General features: G+C 41.5%; 1 protein-coding gene across 1 annotated transcript in view; it reads right to left on the reverse strand.

Annotated features, from left to right (window-relative positions):
- Positions 1–13,678, reverse strand: part of PLAT (plasminogen activator, tissue type) — a 44,911-nt gene extending 31,233 nt beyond the window's left edge. Inside the window, exons 1-2 of the mRNA XM_077469923.1 lie at positions 13,447–13,678; positions 5,913–6,258 (exon numbers count right to left, since the gene is read on the reverse strand). The gene's annotated coding sequence lies outside the window, so the exon portion shown is untranslated. The remainder of the gene's footprint in view (positions 1–5,912; positions 6,259–13,446) is intronic.
- Positions 13,679–14,354: the final 676 nt, after the last annotated feature.

Raw genomic sequence — 14,354 nt, forward strand, 5'->3', positions numbered from 1 at the left:
CTTAAGACCACTGAAACATGTTGGCACTTTTGACAGACTTTTGTGAAAATGAAAGGACAAATCCTGCTCTTCTTGTTGTTCATATTTGTCACTCCTACATGTTGGTTCACTCAGGGCCACAAAGACCCTCCGCAAGTGAGGATAGACTTTCCTCAGCAGCAGCCTAGATTGAAGCCCAAAACAAACTTTGAAAAAGCAATTCTAATACGATCATTACAGTTTCGCCTGAGCCTCCTTTAGAGCAGACCTGTACTTTCCCCATTAAAGGCAAAGCAGAACGTTTGGCATGTGGGTACATCTAGATATGGAGCATCATGTGACTCGCTTTATGTTTCAGTGCTGGTCCAATCAGTGCTATCAGATGGGAAGTCCATCTATAGCCCTATGTTATGACTGCATTGACTCGCTTACATTAGACTTTCTTTTCATTACCAGGAGCTAACTGCAAAGGCAAAAAAGTGAAGGGAAGGGAAGTATTTGCATCAGTAGAGGTCTGAATCAAAGTCAGCCATTTGCTACATATCTTAGTCCAAGGCCCACATGTTAAATTCATCACACCTAAGCTTGCTTACCCAATAGCCATTTTCGCATAATGCTATATAGATTCCATGTGCTAAGAGTTGACTGTTGTGGTTTGGGTGTGGAACCAAAAAAAAACTCTCTATGGATCATCAGATGACTCATAGGCTTATGCTGCGAAGTGGAGAAAAACATTGCTTGGGGCCCAGTCTGACCCTCCAGGTTAGCAGAGAATGCTCCACTTGGCTCAGTGCCTGACATGCTGGGAAGAAATATGAAGGGACTATGTTTTCTTCATCATGCCTCAACATCTTATGTACAACCATGCCTCACACACTCTTTGCTTATATTGAATGCAGCCAATTCCAGGTAGACACTGTATAGGAGATCTAGCCAGTTTGGTTTTGTCATCAATTGATAAATTGTGGAAGTATTTTTGGTTGTTTATCCCAAGCCCTTCATGTCCAGACAACATTTCACAATCACACTAATTAGTGCTGGCTAAGCTATGTATAACCTTTAAACGACCTCCTGTTTCTAAATCAATGTGACATTATAAATAACTTTTTTCAGCATTATAAAAAACAGCCTTATTTTTTGGAATTTGGGGATTTCCGTTTTTTTATTGTCTTTGCTAAGTGTTTTCACAAAGAAAGCCAGTACGGAAAAGCAAAATGTAGCACAGTTGCAGAGTCACCAAAGGACAACTGTAGTGTACAAGACCAATTTTTTGGGCCTCCATGCGCAAATGTTGGCTAGCTTAAACACGTATCATCATGTAATGAGTTGCATCTAGTAAGCCATGTGAAGATGTAATTGACAGTATCAGGAAGTCACAACACCCACCTGGCCCACATTGAGTACAAAAAGGCCATGAGGGCCATCGTACAACTGCCCAGGCTGAACAAAAGGTATGTTCACCCTTGATGTAATGAGAAGTTGGAGCTCAGAAGCTCAGGCAGCCCTAGGTGCAACATGAAAAGCCTGTACTATATGTATGTTTGTTTGCATGGGTAAGACTGGGAGCAGGTGATGTGACCCGTAGTGCCACCCGTTGGTGAAATCTGAGATCTAATGCAGTCCTAAAAAAAGGGATAGATTTACCAGATAAGTTGAGAATTTCCATTTGGAGGTTTTGAGTAATTTTCTAGCAAAAGAATTATGATTTTTACATGTAGGAGAGAAGTATCAGAATTGGCCTGGGTGGCAAGTGGTTAAAGCGGAGGTCCACCCTAAAGTGGAGCTTCCGCTCATTGGAACCCTCCCCCCCTCCGGCGCCACAATTGGCGCCTTTCAAGGGGGAGGGGGGTGCAGGTACCTGTACAGTACAGGTATCTGCACCCACTTCCGGTGTAGATTCTGCAGAAGCTACGCCCCTTTATGCAGAATCTACGCCCCTTTCCGAAGGTCCCCCGCTGCCTGCTGGGAAACACACGGATCCCAGAGACAGCGGGGACCATCCTAATTGCGCAGCGCGACTCGCGCATGCGCAGTAGGGAACCGGGAAGTGAAGCCGCTAGGCTCCACTTCCTGATTCCCATACCCAAGATGGCGGCGGCAGCACCCGAGAGACGATCGAGAGATCGGCTTCGGGTGCCGACATTGCGGGCGCGCTGGGCGGGTAAGTGTCATTATTTTAAAAGTCAGCAGCTGCAGTATTTGTAGCTGCTGGCTTTTAAAAAAAACAAACGGCGGACTCCCGCTTTAATTACCATAAGTAAATCATATACAAATAATTTGTATCTATTTCCAAAAAATGTACTCAAGCAGGTGCCTTAACGGACAAATTACCGAAATTACCAAAGTTTGAAGTTATAACTTCCAACCAGTTCACAGTAAATAGATAAATAAATTATTATGTTATAACATATAGCATAATAATATATGATTAAGCTTGATTAAAACAGTACCTTTTCAGCAGCAGATTCTCATTCTCCCTTGTGTGAGAAAAACATGAGGTTATGGGTAAATCTTATACCCATAAACCCATGCTTTTTCCTTTTAGTTTAGAGAGCTGGGCTGGAAGGGAGCATTTGTCTTTTAGACACATACCCCTTCTATGACACTGCAGTGAGAGTGTGCCTCCACTGCAGCATTTTTATTGGACAGATTGGGCTAATGGTACTTTACCATTGGTCAAAGACTCCAAGCTGTCCATTGAACTCAGTGCCTCTGACAAGAATTGATAGGCACTGTGAGCTTCTCCTCTCAGTCTGCTGCAAACAGAATATGCCAGCTTGTATTTAAATTGGCTGCTCTGTATGTAGCTTCTGACAGGCTGCACAAGGAGCCCTGTATCTCCAGAACCATAGGTCGTAGGAGCTCCAAATTTTGACCAGTGTTTGGGTAGGACTTTGGCTACCTAGCCCATGTCACTGAGCTACGACCATCGAAGTTCAATTTTTTTTGGGGGGGGGGGGGTTGTTATTATTATTTTTTATGTTCATTGCAGCCTCCCCTGACTGCATGTCTCTGGTGCTGTGGCTGTACTAGGATTCCAAAGCAGCTGTGTCTTATAAAGAATGCTAGCTTATATGTGTTCATGTGACTAACATTTGCTAAGAAGCCTGTGCAGCAAAAAATGTATAAATGGCACCAAGGTGCAGAGGTTGCAACAGTTTTGATATAACATTCAATCCAAGCCGGCCAGACATATACACCATACATCAGTCCTTTAGGATTATGCCAGTTCAGGCCTGTGCCTGTGTTTGGGTTTCTTCTGGTAATCTAAAAATATACTGGATGGTTAACTGACATTCATTCAAAAGTAGCCTAACAACCTTGACAAATATATAGCTCTTAAGGCTTAGGTCTTTCTTCTACACACAAGAAACTAAAACATTGGCACAAATGTGGAACCTGAGAAATATGGCTGTCACGTTGAGTCATGGCTCCTTATGACAACTGCATCTGCATGTTAACAAAGAGCCAAGGCAAAACCTCAATTACAGGGAATGTAAGTTGTTTTAAGCCACAGGCTGAAGCAGATGTACATAATCATTCATTCCTCTAACAAGCTATTATTTTTGGTTGTTCAGACACAGTTGACACATGCCAAGTTGGCTGTAAGCAAATGCTACACAAGTGATTTTCAGACTGGACAGGGACTCGCCATCATGGCAAAAAATGACCTTCGTGTACTTCTACCATGCCGGATTGTGATTGAACATGGTCTAGTAGGCCTACCAAGTCACATTATTAAATGTATCTTGTCATTAGTAAAATATGGGGATCCCTTTGCTGGTCTCCTTATAAAAATGGCAGTTGCCAGATTGTCATGATAATCATTTGGTTTCCAAAAAAAGATTGAGATGAGTTCTGACCCTGCTTATGCTTGTTCTGTGTCAATGAGAAGAATGTACTGAAGCCCAATTAATAATTCAGAAAAGGTTCAGTTCACTTAATCCTGGCTTAAGATAAAACATATTTTTTGAAAACCTAGCACATGAAACTATTAATGCTATAACATGCAATGCTTTTCAGATCACTTCTATTCTATTCCATAGCCAAAGATGGGCAGCTACACATCTTCAGGAGCAGTTCTTTAGTATGATCTTTAGCTTTGGTTTGTACTGGGTGCATTTTTATACACTTCGCTACATTTCAGTAGGACCTTTTCACACTATTATGTTGCATTTCATTCCTGCATGTTTGGTACATTGATCTGTGCTGCAACACACAAAAAAAAAATGTGTCTAAAATGCGTGTCAATGGGAAAGTAAGCATTTAGGTTTCAGTGTAGCTGTAGGTTCAACCCATCTAGTAAGGCTAGGGATCGTAAAGTATGATGACCTAGACCAGTGATGGCGAACCTTGGCACCCCAGATGTTTTGGAACTACATTTCCCATGATGCTCTAGCACTCTCTATTGTAGTGGAGAATAATGGGAAATGTAGTTCCAAAACATCTGGGGTGCCAAGGTTCGCCATCACTGACCTAGACAGATGACCATAAAAAGGGATTCCACCATGGAGGTGGCAGAACTGTCCCAATTAAATTGTTTTCAGCATCCTTGTTGCCAGTGATTGGCATATGGTAGACCATGTATACGGCTTACCAGGAGATTCTGGACGTGCCACAGCTGTGTTGGTCATTGTTCCATGTTGGGACCAATGACCAAATATATGGAAGATGGAGGAGCCCTATAAATTAGAGCTAGGCTGTTAAATGGAAGGACCTCCAAGGTTGGGCTGAAGTCTCATTGAGCTACAACCTATATGTTTACGTACTTTGCAACTTAATGGAATAAGTTCTACTGTACACAGGAGGTCATCCGCTACCACAATGATCTCCACTAGCTGCCTGGTTCCTGTGCTAAGCGGCTGTCCTGCTGCTTACCGAACACAGAAGGTCACCCACTCGGCATGTATGGTATTTAGAGAACACTCTACATTTTCTCAGATTAGATGAGATTGTGGCATCACCATCCAGTTTCTCCACCTCATCCAATGCTTTGTATTAATTTAGAAAATGCAATGTTTTCCTGACGGGTGCCCATGCTGAATGACCTCCTGTGTTCACAATGCAGCAGGTCAGCCGCTCGGCACAGGACCCCAGAAGCTAATGGAGACCACTGTATTAGTGTTGCTTACTAAAGTAATTTCCAGCCTCAATGGGGATCCCACAGGCAATGCTGGGACAAGGTAACCCAGCGCTCAGGGCAAAGATGCCAAACTGCTGCTGTCACTACTCCTATCAGCATTGTAATAGAAAAAACAAGGAAAGGGCACCCACAATCCCTGCAATAAACCATTGTGCCCAGGTCAGCGACTCCTTCTGCCCACCCCTTGTCCCAGCCCTGCTCACAGGTGCGACACATTCATGGACCGGTCGAATTTAATCCATCTATAGCCATTCCCACTCGACAGAAGTCGATCTAATGATCAACTTTTGTTGAACGGGATGTTGGAAAAATTTTATTTGGTCAGCAGCTGCAGCACTGATCAGTGCATTCTGACAGTGGAGTAATCCCTGCTGTCAGAATGCAATAACACAGAAGTGAGGATTCCTCCATCCACCTGGCTTGTGCGGATGGGGGAATCTGTATATCGTTTTTTCGGTCAGCCTACTGGCTGATTGAAAAAAAGAGCAGTCTGTCTATGGCCAGCCTTACACATTAATTAGAATAACAATATATAGATTATAAAATGCTAGTTGGTGGCACCTCTGTTTTGTGTGACAACAACATGACATACAGTTGTTATACACATGGGATGTCACTGCAGTGATCCTGTACGGATTGCCTACAGTCAGGAGGTCACTGGGTATTCTGCATAAACAAAGAACATAAATGTCTAATTTTACCCAGGTCTGGACTGCTGTCAAGCAACACAGACAGTATGACTGCAGGCCGGTGTTTTATGTGTTAAAAAATTAAATGCATGTTCAGATACCTATAGTCTTGTTGTAGTTCTCTTGGAGTTTCTTGGTTGATGTCTCGCTGTTGTTCTGGAGTTTCTCAGTGGATGTCTCGCTGTTGTTCTGGAGTTTCTCAGTGGATGTCTCGCTGTTGTTCTAGATTTTCTCAGTGGATGTCTCACTGTTGTTCTGGATTTTCTCAGTGGATGTCTCGCTGTTGTTCTGGATTTTCTCAGTGGATGTCTCGCTGTTGTTCTGGAGTTTCTCAGTGGATGTCTCGCTGTTGTTCTCCAGGAGTTTCTCAGTAGATGTCTCGCTGTTGTTCTCCTGGAGTTTCTCAGTTGATGTCTCTCTGCTGTTCTCCTGGTAGACTTGAAGCAGCTGCAGAGAGATGAGAGTGAAACATAACTGAACAGTTAGTCAGCAGAGTGAAAGACAAGAGGGAGAAAGAAGGGGAGACATGTAGGGGGAGGAGAGAAACAGGGACTGCAGGAGGACCACAACATGAACTGAAAGGAAAAGAGGACAAAACCATTAGGAGGAAGTTATAGAGACACTCCGGAGTGAGGAAGAATGAGCACACAAAGCAAATAAGGGAAGCAATCAATCACAAAAATAGTAGTGAGGGGCAGCAAAGGAAGTAATTCACAAGAATGTCAATAAAAAGTTACATGGAGTCAGAACATAAAAAGAAATAATGTAATATTTATCAAACAGAAAAAACATAGCTGTCAACATGCATGCTTCGATTGTATTATTAAATCAATGGGTTATTAGATCAAAACTATTGAATCGGCATACAGTCAGGCTGGGTTCACACCTATGCATTTTTAGTGCTTTTTGCATTTTGCAGATTTGCACTACAGAAATGTGTTCCATAGGAAACCATAGTAAATGTACTGCAGTGCAAATCTGCAAAATGCAAAAAGCACTAAAAATGCATAGGTGTGAATCCAGCCTTAAAGGGACTTTTTTTTATTGCATTTGATGTAAATATAAGATCTGAGGTCTTTTTGACCCGAGATCTCATATTTAAGGTCCTGTCATGTTTTTTCTATTACAAGGGATGTTTACATTCCTTGTAATAGGAATAAAAATGACACCATTTTTTTTAAAGAACAGTGTAAAAAAATTAAATAAAAGGTAAAATAAATAAGATTTTTTATTTTTTTTTAAATGCGCCTGGTCCCGCCGGGCTCGCATGCAGAAGCAAACGCATACGTCAGCAGCGCCCACACATGAAAACGGTGTACAAACCACACATGTGAGGTATGGCCGCGATCAGCAGAGCAAGAGCAATAAATCTAGCCCTAGACCTCCTCTGTAAGTCTAAATATGCAACCTGTAGAATTTTTTAAATGTCACCTATGGAAATTTGTAAGGGTAAAAGTTTGTCGCCATTCCATGAGTGGGTGCAATTTTGAAGCGTAACATGTTGAGTATCAATTTACCCTGCGTAACATTATCTTTCACAATATAAAAAAAAATTGGGCTAACTTTACTGTTGTTTTTTTTTATTAAAAAATATTTTTTCCAAAAAAAAATGTACTTATAAGACAAAATACTGCACAAATACAGTGTGACAGAAAGTATTGCAACGACCGCCATTTTCTTTTCTAGGGTGTTAGAAAAAATAAATAAATAATGTTTAGGGGCTCTAAGTACCTTTCTAGCAAAAAAAATGTTTTTAACTTGTAAACACCAAATCTCAGAAAGAGGCTCGGTCCTTAAGTGGGTGAACCAAATAAAAATAGGGGCTTTTTCAACGAAGGCGGATATCAGCTGACATCTGCTTTCCCATAGAAATTCATTGCTGTCCCTTTTTCATCTGTCAACAGATGGATGAAAAATGGACAAATGGACGTCCCTTGTGAAAGGAGCCTAAGGCCGCGTACACACGCGCGGACTGTTGGCCCAACTTTGTCCGTCCAACAGTTTGAGCGAACAGTCCGCTCAAACTTAGCATGGACGGACATGGCCACACACGACGAACGAACAGTTTGCTGAAACCGTGCGCGATGACGTGAACGGCACGTACGACGGGACGCAAAATACGACGTCCTATACACTGCATTATAACTTTCGGCTTGAAAATCCTTTCTGAGCATGCGCGGAACTTAGTTTGACGAACAAGCCTACACACGGGCGGACTGTTCGTTGAAACAAGGTTTCAGCGGACAGTTTTTCGGAATTTCCGTAAAACCTTGTCCGTCCAACTGTCCGCTGAAACTGTCCGCTGAAAGCCCACACACGAGCGGACTGTCCGCCCAAACACTGTTCAGCGGACAAGGTTGGGCCAACAGTCCGCGCGTGTGTACGCGGCCTTAGACCCCTTTCACACATGCAGACCATTTGTCTGTTTTTCAACCATCCATTGATGGATGAAAAATGGACATCAATGCATCTCTACAGAAAAATGTATGTAAATCGATGATCATCCATTTACATCCGCATTCATCAACATCTGCTTTTTTAAAGGGATCAAATCCCTAGTTTGCTCTTTTAAAAAGATGGAACTGATGAAAAACAGATGTAAATGGACTAACAGTCTGTTTTTGAATTGATAGTGGATGTAAAAAAAACTGATGAAAAAATTATGAGAAACTGATGAGTAGCTGATGAGAAATTGATGTAAACTTCATCCGTTTTATCTTTGAAAAAAACTTGACTGATGAAATGAAAGGTCCACATATGTGAAAGGGGCCCTGGATTCATATATATTGATTAAACTGAGTCCATTGGCCAGGGTGGAAAATGTGATTGTGTTGCATTGATCGGCAGCACTGAGTGGCTTTGTTCATTAATTCAATCATATTTTGATTAATCAGATTATGAGATTACAGGGTAAAAACTGAGATGTGATCGATAATTTACAATCATATTTTCTAACCAATAATTAATATCCACTTCCCTGTGTGTGCCATATTCATCAAGTGTGTTGCTGATAATAAATTGATTATTTATATCGGGCAAGAACCCAATTTGACAGGCATAGCCTGAACAATTACTGTCTGTGTTCAGGGCTGCTCACTTGCACCCTTCGGCCTGTCAGATTGGGATGAGTGGTTGTGTCCAAGCAGCCATTTTGCCCCTCATATGCTTAACTAGGCTGCCTGCACTCAGCACCATGCAATTCAAGTTACACAACAATACAGCACATTCGATTAGAGGCCACAGCCCCTGTGTGAATGAGGCCTTTCCCTCATTTCTTGCCCCTACATTCGGTTGGATGGGGTGGGGGAGTTGTAGCCGTCAACAGGACAGGAAGGCATAGACAGGAATAAAAAACCTTCTCAGTTCTTTACTACCTTACTAGAAATGTGTTTTTGTTTGTGTCACTTGTTGGAGAGATTCCCATCACTTCCAGTTATGAGGGGTACATTTCCCAAAAGGGATACAAACAGCAGTAAAAACCTGACACAGGCTCTGCTGACCTTTCCCCATCCCATCTAAAACCAAATAAAAACTTTTGCATTTTTTGATGAAAAGTACAATTCTTGATCCATTGGCATGTAAAAATATAAATGTGACATACACAAAGGCATAGACCAGTGATGGCGAACCTTGGCACCCCAGATGTTTTTAAACTACATTTCCCATGATGCTCATTCACTCCGGAGTGTAGTTGAGCATCATGGGAAATGTAGTTCCAAAACATCTGGGGTGCCAAGGTTCGCCATCACTGGCATAGACAATGATGCTATTACAGGCATAGAGCATATTTTATTTTTATGTCTCTAAATGCAGTTCTATGTTAGTTAGTGGCCATGCACATCAGGCGTTTATATCAGTATTTTAAGTTAGGCCTCATGCACACTGGATGTTTTTTGACGTTTTTACAGCAGCTGTTTTTGGCTGTAGACGTTTTTTCCTACAGTCATTAAACTCTCCATCATGATATCCTATGCAAGCACTGCGCAAACTGTTGGCACTATATAAATCCTGAATAATAATAATAATACACATATAGGCTCACATAGGCACACATAGGCTGTTATCAGCAGTTTTGGGCAGTGGCATTTTTTTTTGTTTTCAAACGATATTATTAAGAGTAACAAAATTACCATACAGATAAAAGCAACAACATCCTTCAATATAATAGGTATGGCATAAAGCTATTGATAGGTGGCATACAATATGTGGACAGTGGCATTTTTGAGCAGTAAAGAAAATCCCAAACTAGTGGGTTCTGAGAGACGTTTTTCAGCTGTAAAAACAATCTAATGCTGATAAATGGCAAAAAAACGCTCAAAAACTTCACCCACCAGCGATTTTTAACGTTTTTGATACATTAAAAAAAATTTTTCAAAAGAAACGCAGAAAAACGTAAAAAAATGCTAATAAACGCTAAAAAAGCTATTGCAAAAATGTTGAAAAAAGTTGAAAAACTCACTGCAAAGCTACTGACATTTTTATGACGTTATTTTAACACCAGTGTGCATGAGATCTAATGTTTGGAGGCAAAAAAAAAAAAAATGCACCAAAGCTGAATTTAGAGAGGCCCTTACAAGCATAACTTACGTGTATAAACATGCATAAGCGCGCATGTATGAATGTAAATTTATTTCAATGATCAGAATCTTTTGGCCAGTAGAATGCATTTATGTTCAACACTATATGCACAAATGTGCATACATATGCTCATAAATGGGTATACATATGTAAGATTAGAGGCATAAGCTCTGGCAAAAAAAAAAAAAAATGCAGCATACTTAGAGCATAATTGCATCTTCCTCTGTGCATGAAGCCTTAAAGTGGTTGTAAACCCTTACAAACCACTTTGACCTACGGGTAAGCCTAGATTAAGGCTTTACCTGTAGGTCCAAGAAATATCTCCCTAACCTACATGGTTTAGGAGATATTTACTAAAAGACAGTCACCGCTGTCTACAGTGCATGTGAGTGGCCGGAGCAGCGATACCAGGAAGAAGATGGACGCCCTGGACTACAGGGGACAGCAGTGACATCGCTGGCTCCTGTGTCAGGTAAGTGACACATAATGGGCTACTATGCGATGCATAGTAGCCCATTATGCTTTACCTTTGCAGGGAGACAAAGAAGAAGTAAACCCATGAGGGTTTACTTCCTATTTAAACTGTGCTCTCCAGGACTAGGAAACATGTTGTTCTTACATATGTTGTGGCTGCCAGCTTCTAGCACGCTTGTTTATGTGACCGACCCCCCCCCACAGGGCAGCTGATACCAGTTATCTCACCCAGCCACAAGGTTATCTCACCATGGCAGCTCCCTTACATACACAGAGACCGCAATGGAGGAACTGTCTCCTGACCTAAGACTGATGCCTTATTACCAATCTGAGAACAATTTTCTGCTGAAAGAAGAGGCCCAGAGCCACAAATATAGGGGCTTTCTTCTAAGGTCTATTCACACCTATGTGACTTGTCATGCAACTTTGGACTTCAAAGTCGTATGACAAGTCATTCCTCATGTTTTCCAATGATAACTATACATATAAGTGCGACTTAAAGTTGCAGCAACTTCAAAGTAGCTCATGCTTTACTTTAGTCTGACTTTCATGCAACTTGAGGGCCACAGACTTCAATTTTAACCATCAAAAGTTGCATGAAAGTCGTACCTGAATGTTACAATGCAACAGTTGTGCAACTTTGGAATAGTACAAGTGTGAATGGAGCCTAAGCGGAAGTTATAGTTTGAAGCTGAAAACTGATATTTAAATATTTATTATCTGTTTCTTATATCCGTTTACAATATTGTCTTTTTTACTTCTGCAAATAAATTCAATATTTTTATATTTTGAGTGCAAAAAAACGTAGATTTTAGTGTATTTTTTGATAAAAATCTAGTTTTCAAAAACATTTGCGCAAATATAACATGATATAAAATTTGTCAGCCACCAATTTTTTTTTCTACAGATTGTGCTTTCCGAAAATATAGAATGCTTTGGGGGTTTCAAGTAAGTTTTAGGCACATTTTAAGAAAAAAACAGCCTTTTTACATATTTTTCTCGATGCGAACATGATACTAATGCCCTGTACGACCGGTTTTCCCATCGGAATAAACTCTGAAGGTTTTTCCGATGGAGTTCTGACAGAATTCCGCTGAAACTGTCTTGCGTACACATGATCACACCAAAGTCCGACCATCAAAAAAGCGGTGACGTACAACACGTACGACGCGACTAGAAAAAGGAAGTTCAATAGCCAGTAGCTGTTTTTGGTCCATCGGAACGGCGTACAGACGAGCGGTTTCCCTGATAGGAATTGGTTCCACCGGAATTATTTATAACATGTTCCATTTCTACGCCCGTCAGAATTTTAGGAAAAAAAAAGTCCAATGAGGCATACACACGATCGGAATAGACGATGAAAAGCTTCCTTCAGACTTTTTCTGTCGGACATTCCACTTGTGTGTACACGGCATAGGGCTCTTTTCAAATGGCCAGTCAGAAGGTGACACTACCATGATACCATCTCCTGAATGCCTACTGAGCCGCTTTTCGTTGTCCTTTGAAAAACGATCCAAGGCGCAATCTGTCTGCGTTCTTATCCATGCATCGGACCCGCATGGATGTGCACTCCAGGATGCTCATAGAGGTTTGTGCATGTTAGTGCAACCAGCAGCCTGTCATAGATTTTAACAGGCTGCCTGCATGCTTCTGCATGGAACACCTAGGCAGCTGAAAATGGCCCTTTGCATGGGCATACAGATAAATGAGATTCACTGGAAACGTCATCACATATACTGATATACAGAGCAGAAAAGTCCTAACATATAAATGAGATCTATATACCGCACACTGCATCCTATATATACAGAGGAGAAAAGTCTATTATATAAATGAGATGTATATATACCGCACACTGCGTCCTATACACTGATATACAGAGGAGAAAAGCCCTATTATATAAATTAGATGTGTATACCGCACACTGCGTCCTATACACTGATATACAGAGGAGAAAAGTCTATTCTATAAATGAGATGTATACACTGCATCCTATACACTTATATACAAAGGAGAAAAGCCCTATTATATAAATGAGATGTATATACCGCACACTGCATCCTATACACTGATATACATAGGAGAAAAGCCCTATTATATAAATTAGATGTGTATACCGCACACTGCGTCCTATACACTGATACACAGAGGAGAAATGTACTTTTATATAAATGAGATGTAAATACTGCACACTGCGTCCTATACACTGATATACAGAGGAGAAAAGTCTATTATATAAATGAGATCTATACACCGCACACTGCGTCCTATACACTGATATACAGAGGAGAAAAGTCTATTATATAAATGAGATCTATACACCGCACACTGCGTCCTATACACTGATATACAGAGGAGAAAAGTCCTATTATATAAATGAGATCTATACACCGCACACTGCGTCCTATACACTGATATACAACATAAAAAAGTTCTAGTGAAAGCTGTATCAGTGAAGAGTAAAGTATTTTCTCTTCTTTTTTGGCACACAACCTAATGATTAGATAAGTCCAGCCTGAGGTTGGCCAGCAGCCATTCATTAGAACTAGGAATGCATCTTGTAATCAGAGAGATGTCACTTACCTATGCACAGCATCTGCCTGTGTGTTGTGCAGAATTCCACACTGCAGCGTTCTTTATAAAGCTGCTGATATGGGGGCAGTCAAGTCTTGAGTCAGCTTTCATTTACATCATCACTCTCCACCCTCACCGTGGTCACTTTAATGAGATCAGAACTCTGCGGTGACCCTTTACTAAAGTTATTATTATTTCAGTCCTCCCCTGCTGGTCGCTGTCGCTCTTTTTCTGAATAACCGGAAAGCTGGTATTGAGGGGAACAGGAAAAAATTGCAGCATCAAACCTGTTAGGCGTAGAGAGGAAGAGAAGGCAGCTGGCAGTGCTGGAGTATTGTATAAGGTGGTGATGAAACAGGAAAAGAGAAAATGATTTCTAGAGATGTCGAAGAACGCAGTGTAGAGAAATCGGGGGTACGATTCAGGGCTTCTGCAAGTGGACAGTCCCGGAGGACCCATTCACACTTTGTGTTCCTGTGTGTTGTGTTAACGTGTGTTGTGTGTTACGTTGCGTGAAGGCAGCTGATTTATTTTAAACGGGGTGCTAACGCACAGGGATTAGCAAATTTATTCCAACAAAGTTCACCACAACCCACCGTTATGTTCTACTATGTGTTGTGGTGCACTGCAATGTTGTGGGGCAAGCAGGGCCGGGACAAGGGGTATGCAGAAGGGACAGCTGCCCTGTGCACAGCGTGTATTGTAGGGATGGGGGCGCCACAGGTTCTTTCTACTATAACGCTGATGGGAGTAGTGACAGTGGCATCACTACTTCTATCAACCCAGCGCTGGAAGCGGCAAGGAGAAGAACGAGGTAGGAGGAGGTATGGGCTGTGCTCTCTCTCCCCCTCCTCCTCATAAGCTCGCACATAATGAATGTAGAGGTGGGGCGCAAAAGAAAAAGAACATATTGCGCC

The sequence above is a fragment of the Lithobates pipiens genome, unplaced genomic scaffold (assembly GCF_037356315.1).
Source record: "Lithobates pipiens isolate NorthernLeopardFrog02 unplaced genomic scaffold, aLitPip1_a1.2 Scaffold_8, whole genome shotgun sequence".
Classification (NCBI taxonomy): Eukaryota; Metazoa; Chordata; class Amphibia; order Anura; family Ranidae; genus Lithobates; species Lithobates pipiens.